Below are 14,612 nucleotides of genomic sequence, written 5' to 3'. Positions count from 1 at the left end.
TTCCATATAATCAATGGATACTGATATTTTTTTTGGTGCTTCACTACCAAAATTATGACCTGGTCTCTGGGTTAGATCTTACTCTCATGAACTAGCTATATTTGGGTATGGTTGGAGATGGCTGGATCTAGCTTGGGTTCTGACTAGTACATCCTTGGATCTGGCTTATACTGCTCTGGGTTGTTTTTTAGCAAGATCTTTTCCTCTTTGCTGACCTTACTGGAATTTGTCATGCTAGCCTTGACATGCAAAAAATCTGACATGCAGCTTACTGCTAATTACTAGGAGTATGGTTTGGCTTTTTTTTGGTTTGGATTTATACATAATCTGGTTTTGATTCTTTAAAGAGAATTGGCTTAAAATCTGATCTAGCCTTGTTACTCATCTTGTAAATACTGATCTGGTCTTTTTTTAGCTTTATCACCTATGTATGGTATGTTATTATGATATGAGGGAGGCTATTTGCATAGAAAAAAACACTGACCTTCACCTCGATACTTAGATTGTTGGCTTAGATCTGGTCCTTTTCTCAAAAGTCATATTCACTACATCTAGTTGGAATTTTTCAGGCCAATTATGGCTTAAATTTGGATAATTGTACTTCGGGCCTGCTCACTAAATCTTGAGTAAAAATCTATCTAAAAACTTTTGTTGTCATACCTTATTGATGGATGATTGTGGCACTGATTAAGGGATGACTTGAAAGTATTTTTTACCATAAGAAATGAGCTCCATTTTTTGTGGCTCTAGATGCTACTTCCTAGGCAGATTAATCCATATGCTATTTTAATACCAAAGAAAATCTCTTTATGGTATTTAAATGGGTGCTGATAGTTGAGCATGCCTATTGCAAATTAAAAGATTACTCATTTTACTTAGGTTCTTGATGGCTGACCTAAACGGGGGTTTTTTTCATACAATGTTTAAGCTAAAGAAATACATATGATGATATGGAGTAGTCGACTTCCTCTCACAATAAATAATTATTATAAAGAAGAAATTTTATAACATATGAAAAAATTCTGGTAGGATTACTTTGTATAGGACAATAACTAGTCCAATAATTTTTAAGTTTGACATGGATCAACTGATAGTTTCTTTGAAGCCTGCCATACGTAGCCAAGTCTAACATATCTATTGTCTTGACTATATGGATGTAGGTGAGAATTCTATCTTGGATTAAAAAGTTTTAGCTTGCTACAGTCCGACTTTGAAAACACTTGATGATTCAATTGGGATAGTTCTGATACATTTGTACAAATTCATTTGGAATGATACTTATTATGTTGTATAGTTATGAATCAAAGACTGAGTTGTTTATGTACTTCTCTTTGCCTAGACATCTTTAGCCAGTCCTCTATTTGAACATCTTGTTCATTAGTATGTATTTATTATAATTAAAACTGCTACACACACCTGTAAACACGAGGCCCTCCCATGCAACTAGTAGGATGAGGATGATGACTTTGGACATTTTGTGTCTGCAGGCTTCGAGTGACCCACTTTCTATAATTCCTTGACTGGTCGATATGTGTTAGGTGGTCTCTCCTTGACTATAGACTGGATTCCTACTCATGACTATGGTAGTCTTTTGGATCAATCGGTTTTAAGTAGCAGGTTAATCCAATTCTACTCACCTATGCTTAAGCAAACTGTATTTTGACAATTACAGGAACATGCTACCTATTGCATATGACTACTTTTGGGAACAAGAGGAAAATCTTGGCGTATATCATCTATAGACTACTCAATGACAACCATAATTTCTCAAACTAGCTGACAAAGCCTTAAAACTCCTACAGGAGTAATGTCTTCCTTGAAGATGCTATCTGATATTGTATTATTAAAAATAGTTCTTCCCTTTTTAGGGACACTCCAACTTGGCACTTCTATGCTAAAGACTTTTATTTAACTCATCTTTTTGATGAGGCAGTCGGCCCATACACAATAGACCTAGTGCCAAAACCCATTGTGTATGGCACCTGGGTTAGGGAAGGTACACACACACCCACGCACACCCACACACACACACACACGTGCGCTCACACACACACGTGCGCTCACACACACACACACACACACACACACACACACACACACACACACACACACACACACACACACACACACACACACACACACACACACACACACACACACACACACACACACACACACACACACACACACACACACACACACACACACACACACACACACACACACACACACATGAGACACTTTATCTCAACATCTCAGTAGCTGACCTTGATAGCATCGGGGGGCTTTGATTGTGTCCTGAATCACAATATCTGGCTACAATATATGGCATCCAACCAGTTACACTCAAACTAGATTTGAGTTTTTGCCTTATGGGAGTTTTACCTTATGATTTACATAATAATTACTGCTATCTTTTGCTATAAAGAACACTATGGCTAAGAGAAGCTATCTACTATGATGTTTTGGTTGCATGGTACCTCTAAAAACCTTTCCCTATGGGAATAACCCCTTGTGGAAATAACCCTACCCTATATGGTGTTTGTATGGCGTCTCCCAGCTTAAACCACGGGGCATGAATCCTATGCAGTATCTGTCGCCACCGATCCTCTTCCCCTTCTGATGATGATTGGAATCCTGGCGAGGCTTGTAGGTCTGCTTTTTCATAAAATCTCCTCCTCTTTAGGGCCCACTCAAGATCCTGATGAAGATTGCGCACTATGAAGGGCTTGCAGGGTGTGGCCTTAGCTGACTTGCTATGACAACTACTGTCATACTTCTTTGACCCCTATAATAAGGTGAGGGGATCTTTCCTTCGCTTAGACTTGGTCTCCCTTGGCTTGCTGGAGAAAATTTAGGGAGTACTCCTGCTCACAGGTTATATAATTTTGAAACTCAAAATCTCAAATGCTTAATTTCTTGCTCTGTTGGGTGATTATAACAGTTTTTATTACCTTGGGATAACCTAGTTACTGATATTTGCACATCAATAGAGGGGTTTTTTTGCTTCTTGCATGGTACTAATTACATACATACTCACTCTAGTTTTTGTTGCTTTACTAAAAAGTGGCATCGATTCTAACAGATGTATGGTTACTGATCGGGTTATTTTACTACCTTAATGTGTTATATTATGGTTATATGGGGAACCTATTCTAACTGTGCTGATCACTGGTTGTTATACTATGATGTTATGTGATGGTTCATATTCCTTCAATAAGTATTATGGTGGTTATGTGGTGGTTCATAATCGGACAACCAGTTGCATTGGGAAATTTTGGCTTACTTAAGAAGAACTTTTATAACATATGAATCAATTCTGGTAGGATTACTTTGTATAGGACAATAGCTAGTCTAATAGTTTTTAAGTTTGACATGGATAACAACTGATAGGTTCTTTGAAGCCTACCATACGTAGGCAAGTCTAACATATCTGTTGTCTTGACTATATGGATGTAGGTGAGAATTCTATCTTGGCTTAAAAAGGTTTAGCTTGCTGCACTCTGACTTTGAAAACACTTGTTGATTCAATTGGGATAGTTCTGATACCTTTGTACAAATTCATTTGGAATGATACTTCATTCTTATTATATGTTGTACAATTATGAATCAATGACTGAGTTGTTTCTGTATTTATCTTTGCCTAGACATCTTTAGCTAGTCGTCTTTTTGAACATCTTGTTCATTGGTGTGTATTTGTTATTATAATTAAAACTGCTACACACACAGACACACACACACACACTTGGTCACTTCATCTAATATTAACTATTGCATCCAACTACACACACACATACCTTCTGGCACTGCATTTTTACTTTGGTTCCCCTAATAACTCTTGGTTTGGCACTTCATTGGGCTATGGTTGCTCATCTAGAGGTGATAGTGATTGTGCTATGAATCACTTTATCTGGCTAATTATAGTTACATCCAACTATATACACTCTTTTTAACTTGAGTTGTTGAGTTAAATGATGACTTGTGGGATATTACCTTGGTCTTTATTATGCACCTCCCTTAATGATAATTCCTAGCTTTTGCTATGCAGAATACAGTGGATAAGTATAGTTGTCTACCATAAAATTTTATATGGTAAACCTCTCACCCATTGGTTACCTTGCTTACTCAATGGGACAAACCCCTAAATATAACACCCCTCAAGGTCTCTATTCGCTTGGTTCTGTCCCGTACGCTAATGTCATAAGAGGTGATGTCACTTGAGTCAGAACCAAGAGAATAGGGGCCCCAAGAATCTCCGAAGGGCCCTATTCGATTGTATCTGTCCCGTGCGCTAATGTCATAAAAGGTGACATCACTTGAGTCAGAACCAAGCGAATAGGGACCCAAGAATCTCTGAAGGGCCCTATGCGCTTGGTTCTGTCCCGTGCGCTAATGTCATAAAGGTGACGTCACTTGAGTCAGAACCAAGCAAATAGGGGCCCAAGAATGTCTGAAGGGCCCTATTCGCTTGGTTCTGACCCAAGCATTCGGAACAGGTGGATAAGAACAGAGCATTTAATATTACGTTATCAGTGATAGATATATAGGCCTACTCACTCACTATGCCCAAACTCATGGACGGTCACATAAGGAATAATTATTCCAACCATGCAATGTGAGACTTTTAATCTTACCCTAACACAGTGGCTTCGGTGCGCACACAGTTAACAGCACACAGGAAGGGGAGAGAGGCAAGGAGAAAGAACCTGTCTCTGCATATCCAATGGCGTCGAGTTGGATGGTGATGTCGTAGGCCGTCGACAGCAAGAACCAGAAGGTGGCGATGGCGACGCGGCAGCAAAGGACTCAACCGAGTGGAGGTCGCTCAACGCAGGATCATGAGAGGTGGCCAAGGGGAAGAGCGCAGAAAAGGAAAAGGCAACGGTGATCTGTTTGTTCTACTTGGAAATGGAGATGGCGATTGCAAGGGCGATCGGCATCCGACTCTAAACATAGGATCACGAGAGGTGGCCAAGGGGAAGAGCGCAGAAAAGGCAAAGGCAACGGCGATCTGTTTGTTCTACTTGGAGATGGAGATGGTAACTGTAAGGGCGATCGGCTTTTGACTCTAAATGCAGGATCACAAGAGCTAGCCAAGGGGAAGAGTGCAGAAAAGGCAAAGGCAACGGAGATCTGTTTGTTCCACTTGGAGATGGAGATGGAGACTGCAAGGGCGATTGGCGTCTGTCTGACTCTAAACGGTCACTCAAAAAAGGCACATGGGCTGCGCTCACAAGGACAACCAATAATAAATGGTCTCAGATTCCCATGCAGTACGATTTACCAACCACAATCTCGGGTGTAATCATGCGCATAAGTGAAGTTGTCACCCTCGTCGAGGTAAACATTCTAAGTTTAGAGGGAGTACCCTTGCCTAAAATTTCAACTATTCTGCCTCTTTTTGCGTCCTCTACTGTCCATCATTTTAATTAACTCTACCCCCATCGACGCTACGTGCTAAGCAAAACATCCCAACTCTTTTTGCACATCTCCTCTTACTCTCGCGCATCCTTTTCTTACTCATGTTTTGCAGTGCTTTAGTGACGCAGAACTCTGCACACAGTGAAGAGGTATGCTACTACCCTTTTGTGCACTTGTATTTTGTGTAGTCAGTACCAAGCGAATAAGGGAAGGTAAACCCTGTTTGCTGCACCTGTTTGCTTGGTATTGACCATCGTCTTTACCATAGGATGTTTGCTTTTACACTTTTCTAAGGTCAGTACCAAGCGAATAAGGGAAGGTAAACCTAGTTTGCTGCACCTGTTTGCTTGGTATTGACCATCGTCTTTACCATAGGATGTTTGCTTTTACACTTTTCTAAGGTCAGTACCAAGCGAATAAGGGAAGGTAAACCCTGTTTGTTGCACCTGTTTGCTTGGTACTGACCATCGTCTTTACCATAGGATGTTTGCTTTTACACTTTTCTGAGGTCAGTACCAAGCGAATAAGGGAAGGCCACTTTATTTGATGCACCTGTTCGCTTGGTACTGACCTCGGAAAATATAAGTGATGTTTGCTAGTACAGAGGTCAATACTAAGAAAATAAGGGGAAGGTAAACCCTGTTTGTTGCGGGTTTCGGGTTTTTTTCTACCAAATACGCGTTTTAAATTTATAAGGGAGAAGCAAAATTACATTTTAATACCCATGTAGGGGGTTTTGAGTTAGAAAACACTAGGGAAAGGCGCAAAGGCCAAGTTTCAGACTTTACAAAAAGTGGCCTACTAATTTCCGGGGGTTTAGGGTTCGCAATAACTAGTTAGTCCTTTTTCTTCACAGCCAGACTATCTCTTCCTGAAGCTTGTTGGCAAAGTTCAGGGCTTCTCATATTTACTAGCTAGCTCAAGCACTTCATCCTTCATCTCCTATAGCCAATTGTAGATAGCATCTAGAGAGCCATGCTCGGTGAGCAATCGCTACAGGTCTTCAGGACTTCTTGCTTCCAGAGAGTCTTTGAGGATTGAGACTCTGTGCCTGACAATCAACATTTTCTCCAGCTTTAGGCTAGCATCTTGCACAGAGCATTTAGCAAATACGCTCTTCAAACTAGGAGCTTGGAAATTGGGAGCAAAAAGGAAAGAATTACCAGCGGCTTACCTCGAGGATTGACTCCCATGTTGACAGTAGCCACTCCCAGGCTGTGTCGATCAAGAACGCTAAGGGTAACATCGGGGGAGGGCCAAGGGGGGACCTCATGAGGAGGGCCCGGATGCGGTCCTGTTGGCGCTGCGGGAGTATACCTTGGAAAGGCATCACCGCTATCCTAAGCTTCCTGTAGTTGCTCTGCGAAACCTTGAGGGAGGTTCTGAAAAAACTGCTGGTGGTTAAATAGACTAGATGGGCATGCCTGCAAAGCAGAGCCTGGGTTTTGGATAATGAGTGCTCTGTGACGGGTGGTACCGCCATGCGGTTTCATGAGAGGTAGACATGGGAGGGAGAAGCAATGGTACCACCCCCCCTAGATTAGGGGAGGTGATGGGAGGGAACGACATGACAGTCAGGACCACATGGACTTAAACGTCTCCTTCACATTGTTATTTTGTTGCAGGGGATGCAAACCTGTTTGCTTGCTATTACATTTTTCTGAGGTCACTACCAAGCGAATAAGCGAAGGAAAACTCTTTCCGATGCACCTGTTCGCTTGGTACTGACCTCAGAAAATATAAGTGATGTCTGCTATTACTATTTTTTGAGTTCAGTACCGAGCGAATAAGGGAAGGCAAACTCTTTTCGATGCACCTGTTTGATTCGTATTGACCTTTTCTAAAATCTTAAGTCCCTTGTGCTGACAAATGAATTGTCTTTTTGTGTTATGCTATTTGTAGAGATGCCTCGTGTAAAGGCCATGGCTAGGAGGGCAAGAGGTGAATCTTTGAATGGTCAAGCAAGAAGACGCCGATATGAGGCGCACAGAGGTGTACTGCAAGAGCTGTGCAGGATAGAACGACACTTTCAACCTACTATTCCACGTCTCCCTTTCCAGTGAGTAGTGTGAGAGATTTGCGAGTAGTGGAGAGTCGGCATGCGATGGGCCAGCAGTGCACTACTCCGTCTTCAAGAAATTGCAAAAGACTACCTCGTTGAATTCTTCAACGATGGATATATCCTGGCTTCCCATGCACACCGCGTTACTATCATGCTGCGGGATTTTGATACTCTTCGGAGGCTACGTTTCAAATACGACGGACTGCTTCAGCCAGTGCCTATCTGGGATAGTAGAACCATGGATATGAATCTCAACATCCCCCCTCTCCATCCTCATGCACGATAGACAGAGCCGTCTAGGGCTGAAACAAAGAGCAGAAGGACCCGATCACGGGTCAAGAGAAACGACATAGATGGGCAGGCTGAGATAGCCGCAGAGGGGCATGAGCAAGCCAGAGTGGACCCCAAGGTAGTCATGGAAGAAACAAAGATAGTTATTGAGGAGCCATCTAGACACCAAAATGGCAAGCCATGGAGGATCCGTAGCCAGTAAGGGCTGATGAGGGGCAAGAGCAGGCCAAGGTGGACCTGAGGCATTTATGGAGGAACCAATGTTGAAGGAAAATGATCCGGAGCCTGTGCCTGTTAGGGAGGACCCGAAGGGGCTATTAGGGAGGAGCATGAGGCAGCCAGGGAGCCAGCTCAAGAAAGGCAAGGGCAAGGCTTTGCATCACAAGGACCATCCAACGTATTAGATAAGTCAATTATTTTAGAGCAAATCAACGAAGAGAATGAAGAGGAGTTGAAAGTTCTGCTCAGCGCAGCGCCTTTGCATGCATAGATACTGCTGCCTGGAAGGTCAGAGGAGGCCTGCATTTTCAACCTCGATCAACAAGACTTCCTGTGCATGTGCAATTTCACCAACTCCAACACAACGAATGAGGTCGTCAACATTGCTTTGTGGCAATTCTCATGCTCTTTAAAAGTCATGGTTGGTTCATTAAATGGGTCTCTACCGAGACATGGGTCAATACCAAGCGAGAAAGTGGCTTATGGAATTGGATAGTGGTACTACTCGCTCGGTATTGACCCATGTCTTTGTGGAAGTCGTCAAGTTTTTCTTTATAAGTCACGCTTGATTCATTAAATGGCTCACTACCGTTAAGACATGGGTCAATACCAAGCGAGTCAGTGGCTTATGGAATTCGATAGCTGCCCCACTCGCTCGGTATTGACTCATGGGTTTGTGGCAGTGACAACCCATTGAAATACCATAAGTCTAATCTCTGCCATTGATTCATGTTAGGCATGCTGTCTCGCTTCTACCCCCTCAGGTTCAAGACAAAGTATACGTAACAGATCCGTTGATATCTCCTTTGCTACAGAACAACTCAGTTTCCTTTTTGAGTTTGATGAACTGGTTTAGCAGAGTCAACTTTGATCTAGCGCGCTTTCTAGTCACTGCATACAATCAATTGTGAGTTTTTTCTTGCCTTGTAAAAACCATGTTGCATTTAGAATCTTTCTCCTCATCTTTGATGGTGTCTTTGTAGTGATCATTGGAGTCTGATGTTATTCCAATGAGGCAAATGTACAACCTATGGGGGTTTCTAAAAATGCTACAGATCAGCCTATTACTGATGCAAATGTACATGATGTACTTGATGAGGAAAGGGCTAAGAATGAGCAGGCTAGAGGTTTTTTCCTAAATGGCTGGTGCATACTTTGTGTGATAGTAAATTGGATGCACCTTTGTCTAGGTGTACTCGTTCAGGTTCTCGCCATGCATCAGATTGTTATGCTTTGGCTGTGTCTAACTTACATGATGCTGAGGAACCTCTGTCTTTTGATGAAGCACATAATTCAAAATCCGTGCAAAGCAGGGCGTTTCACGGTCGTGTAAACACGTAAGGCCCATCTGGGTACATTTGGAAGTAGTGTCTCTTTGTAATGTGTTGCTGACTGAAGTGGTTATGTATGTAGTGCCGCGAAAAAACTTGTATGCTGTGTAGAGCATGTTTTGTTAGAACATGATCTAGGAAATACCATCCGACACGAACGGATAACCGTGCCTACGCAGATCGATGACTATAGCTATGGCTGGTGAACTTGTTTAAATGCCTTGTTGCTCCTCAATCAAATTATGGATGTATCGAACGTAAGTAATCGTGTTGTTTCATTGTTTGCTGCAACGTTTGTATGAAGCAACAAACATTTGTATCACGCTTCTATAGGAACTTCAATTACATAACTACACCCCCAACGATATGCGATATTTTTTTGTAATGGGCCATCCAGCATATTATAATCTCGGTAAACAGACACACAAGAGAGAAACGGGCGAGAGCTAAGGAGTTTGAACAGGCTCGCATTAACGAAATGACGCAGCGCTACAATCAGACTCAAGAAGACATTCGAAATATGCAAGAAGCAATAAATAAATATTATGCGGACGCCGCAGAAGTAGAGGAATGGGCTACGCGTTGACAGTAAGAGCAAGAATAGAGGAAAGCATCACAGTGAGGCGGTCCGGGGTGGGCAACAAGAAGAGCAACCTCTAGACACCCTTCAAGGCTCCCGTGCTGCTCAATGGGGCTGGGGCACAACACAACACAAACCAAAACAACAAACCCACAACCAAATCCCAACTACACAAGGGGCACCACCTAGTTTAAGAGCGAACTAGGACGCAAAAGAGGAGAATCGTTAGAGCAACCCATAAACAAGCAAGGAATTTACACTAACCCTAACACCAATGGAACACTCTCACACACTAAAACACGAGAGAGAGAGAGAGAGAGAGAGAGAGAGAGAGAGAGAGAGAGAGAGAGAGAGAGAGAGAGAGAGAGAGAGAGAGAGAGAGCGAGATGGTGTACAACTTAGCTTCAACTTTATATTTTGCACAAAAAGAAACTTAGAGCTTGCGGAATCAAGTGACAAGATTTGGTTATAGCATCACTAGCACATTGTCTTAGGGTTATGGGAGCCCTCTCACCATCCACCCTCTTACAATGGTAGCCAAACAATAGCCAATGAATCACAAGCAACAAAACAACAACCTTCAATGAAACAAGTCACCTTATGAAGCTGAATGAGTTTGCCAAGCCAGATTGGAGGAGAAACGTGAGCCTTTGGACATGAATTGCACCCAGAACTAGCAATTCACTGATGTTGGGGTAGATACAACAATGGTAGGAAGAATATCTTCTACTCGCACTCACTCAAACTAGCTCAAGCTTTTCTATGCACCAAGGTGATGGTGTATAGAAAGCTTACTCTCCCTTTACAACCAAGATAGAACTGGCGTGTGGTACGCTCAATCTAGTGTGCAATGGTATAGTGATGTCTTTTACAAGGACGAATGGGTTCTATTTATAGGTTTTAGAAGCCTTGATTAGGATTAAGCCTAATAAATTTTATTAGGAAAGATCAAGGATTATGAATTTTTATGAATTTCAAATGATAATGGGGTCTCTCTTTTCTCTTGAGTCACATGGATGTGGGCTCGAGTAAGAGAATTATTGATGTGGTGAAAGGAGAGAAACTTCCATGGGAGTGAGTGAATTTGGTTTACTTGTGCGGTTGCCTACTCCATATGTTGATAGTGTGGGTGCATTTTTACAAGAGAAGTTAGTTGTTAGTGGTAATAATCACTAGAATTGTTAGTGATACATTTACAATGGGTAGGATGAGTTGATTTGATGAAGGAAGAGGGGTGAATTAAAAGAGAATCATTGAGATGGTGAAGCTTTGAAGAAGCTTGAACTCACCCTTGTGTAGATTGTGGAAAAAATGACCGCTGGTCTTCTTCTTCTTCTTCGCTTCTTTACGCCGCCGCCACGGTTGACCACCACGATGAAAAGAGGATTTGTTGATGAAAAATCCTCAATTTGCAGAAGTTATCATGGTTAAGATGCTGAATTTTAGATATTTTTAGGAGAGGTAAATGAAATTGTAACATAGAAGCAATAGAGAGAGACATGGAGAGGGTGTATGTATGTAGAGGTTCATAAAAGAACTATAGGGATGAGAGAGAAGGGTAATGGTGAAGAGGGTGGGAGAAGCCATGGAAATTGCAGGTTTGAGTGAGGAAAGAAGGAGGGATGTGTAAGAGTGAGTAGGTGTGTGGAAGGGTGAGAGAAGACTAAGGGCTACTTGTGAAAAAAGTGGGCAGACTGGGGTCCACTCAAAAAATCATAGCTCACCGCTGGTAGCTCCAAAAATCATGAAAAAATTTGAGGTGATTATTCAGAGCGTGGGCTACATTTTCTCTTTTGACCAACGCTCCAAATTTGGAGTGGAGATAGGTGCCAAAATTCTCACCAAAAAGCCTATTTTTATGCCTGCAAAAGTCTTTTAGTGGCCCCCTCCTTTGTTGAATTTGTACAATGCATCCAAGAGTGAGCCCCTCCTTTGTCATATTATAATACAAAGCATCCAAGTTGCCCTTGACCCATGCATGGAGGAGGATTATTGGTGAATAAAGAAATATATACATGGTGGGACTAATGTATGGACTATTCATGGACTTTAGCTCAATGAGCACATGGTGTAAGAATAATGAGTAAAAATAATAATAAAAATATGGAGGAGTTATGGATATGGAAAGATATTGGAATCATATGATATGGTCCCTCCTTGAATTATTTTGGGTGAAAGAGGAAAAGGTATGCAAGTAAATAATATAATAAACGTAACCAATGAGTAGAAATCAATTTTTTGTTTTCACGAGGGTGAGGGTGAAAATGTGGGAGTGATTTGTATAAAGGAAAAATATGAGGTTAGAGTATGTACATATTGGCAAAAAATAGAATTATGGTGTAAGAGGATGAAAGAAGGTGTACATAGGTTTAATAAAACACACACCTAAGTAGAAATATTTAAATAAAATATCAAAATAATTATAAAAAATCCCTATATCTAAGCCATATATACAATGAAATATTTACACACAAAGAGGCCATAATATACTTTTATTTTTTTTATTTTTTTGGCTCAACTAGCCCAGTGACTAGCTAGCTGAGGGTTTTTAAGAAGATATGGAAAAAGCCCCCTAACTCACACACGCCTATGTACAGTGAAATGGTAGGGATAGCCATAGCGTTTGGGTGAATTTGGTAGGGTGGAGTAACTTACCATGGCAATTATGGAGAGCCGAAAAACAACTATCAACAGGTGCAAGATGCATGGGAAGCCATGGAAGAGGCCCATGATTTTGAGCGACACGAAAGGATGCCCGAGACCAGCGTCCCCATAGGCAGACGTAGCAGCAACCGGAGCAAAGGACAGGGGAGCAACCGGATCAGAGGGAAAGGGACCAGTGGCAGCAATCGGGGTAGAGGACAGGGGACGAGTGGCACAAACCGGGGGAGAGGAAAGTAGCCAAGAAAGGGAGAAATTTACTTGTATAAATCTTGATAGAAACAACACAATATGTAAACTTTGAGACAATGAAAATGTACATTTTTGAAACATTGTTTGACCACCACAAAATGTCTCTGCAGTGATTTTGAAGAGTACATCATGGTTTGCATGGCATCAAAGCACTTTGCGTGCACATGGTATATGACCTAGCTTCCGGTGGAAGCAATTAAGTGAAGTGTATTTGTGAGTGACTCCTTACACAATGTTGTTTTCTCCTTGCATCTTGGAATCTGAAAAGAAGAAAAAGTTAGATTCTGTCTTAATGTATTAAAGACAATCAAAATTCATCGATTTAGTAAGCACCTTTCTATTGTTGAGACTGAATGCATACAATTCCGGAAAAAGTGAAAGTTCTTCACATCTAAGATCTACCTTGAGCTATGCAAGAGTTGTGCTTGACATTGTCTCCATCATAGTAAGTAGGTTGTCTCGAAAGTAAAGCTCCATTGATAAAGGTTTGTTCTCGAGGCTATTCTCTGTATCTTGGTCGAGTGGAATAAGCTTCCCACTAAGAAGATGATATCTAATATAGTAAAACGACACTAGGAAATTTTGAGAGCTTATAATGAACTTGCAAATTATGGACTTCTTTTGCAAAATACAGATTTTTCTCTGTGATTGTTTCCTATCCCAATTATCATCTAAAAAGTCCAAACAGCTCTCAGACTTGCAAATGAACATTGTTGCGGTAGTTCTTATTTGCTCATCGAAGAAAAAATCTACAAACACTTCAAGAGGCATAAATAGTGCGAGCCAAACTATTTTTGTGGCTATTGAATTCTTGAGGGACTTTTGTATATCCTGAAATAAATTATTCCTAAAGCTTTATCTAGTTTGCGAAGCTGGCAAGGACCAATCCTTGCTAGCAAAGGATGGAAGTGACAAAGGAGCTACACGACCCCAACCAATATAAGTTCTCGGTTCCACATATGACACATCATAAAAGAAAATTCCATTATCTGCAAGTTCCTTGTGTTGTCTTCCTCAGTACATTTGCTCACCAATAAATACATGGAAAGCATCAAAAATCCCAACTATGCTCTCAACTAGTTGCCAATCTATCCTATTCGATGGATAAATATATGAAACATACCAAAGATGATATCCACCACTTAACCTTCGAATATAATTATGCACTAAGCGAGATGCTCAAAATAACTTACAGTTGGATCGATGCCTTGGAAAACTTGGAGGAGATGTTTGCAACCTTAAGTCTGCATGCTGGAAAGCATGTTGTATGAGCACCTCTTTCACCCGCTTGCTTTGTGCACACACGTTAAAATCTTTAACTTGTCCCTTGAAAGCCTCCATGAAATCATTGCGTTGCCTCCTCTTCCTCCTCCTAGTTTGCATTAGAACCCAACTTCCGATAGTTATTTGAGATGATATCCATACTTGATCGTTTGTAGTATAAGTGTTAAAAATGCTAACAGAGTCAATGGTAGTGCTAGGCCTTCGAGAAGTAGTTATGGTGTGCAATAGAATACACAGAAAGGTTAGCGCAAAATATGAAAAAGGGAAGAAGTTTTGAGAGGGAAGTAGAGCTACTCAAACTCATATTTGGGCGGGAACAAAGATACTAGATAGAGTCTTCAATGAAAGTTCTAAAATTCCTCGGTACAGAGTTAGTACGACTTACAACATTTATGCCTTGAAAGCGTGAAATTGTGCAATTTGAAATAATATTTCCTCCCTTTTTTTAAAAAGAGCTTGACTTCAAAATGTCAATTTTCAACGTAACGTTAGCCTCTTCCTCATTGGTCGA

At 41.3% G+C, this 14,612-nt stretch overlaps 1 pseudogene; it reads right to left on the bottom strand.

Moving 5' to 3' along the window:
* Positions 1 to 12,993: 12,993 nt before the first annotated feature.
* Positions 12,994 to 13,528, bottom strand: LOC147436183 (uncharacterized; annotated as a pseudogene).
* Positions 13,529 to 14,612: the final 1,084 nt, after the last annotated feature.

The sequence above is a fragment of the Adiantum capillus-veneris genome, chromosome 18, assembly GCF_014529385.1.
Source record: "Adiantum capillus-veneris isolate H3 chromosome 18, ASM1452938v2, whole genome shotgun sequence".
NCBI classification, from domain to species: domain Eukaryota; kingdom Viridiplantae; phylum Streptophyta; class Polypodiopsida; order Polypodiales; family Pteridaceae; genus Adiantum; species Adiantum capillus-veneris.
Note: the sequence above shows the minus strand (reverse complement) of the source record. Positions and strands in the feature narration are given on the sequence as shown.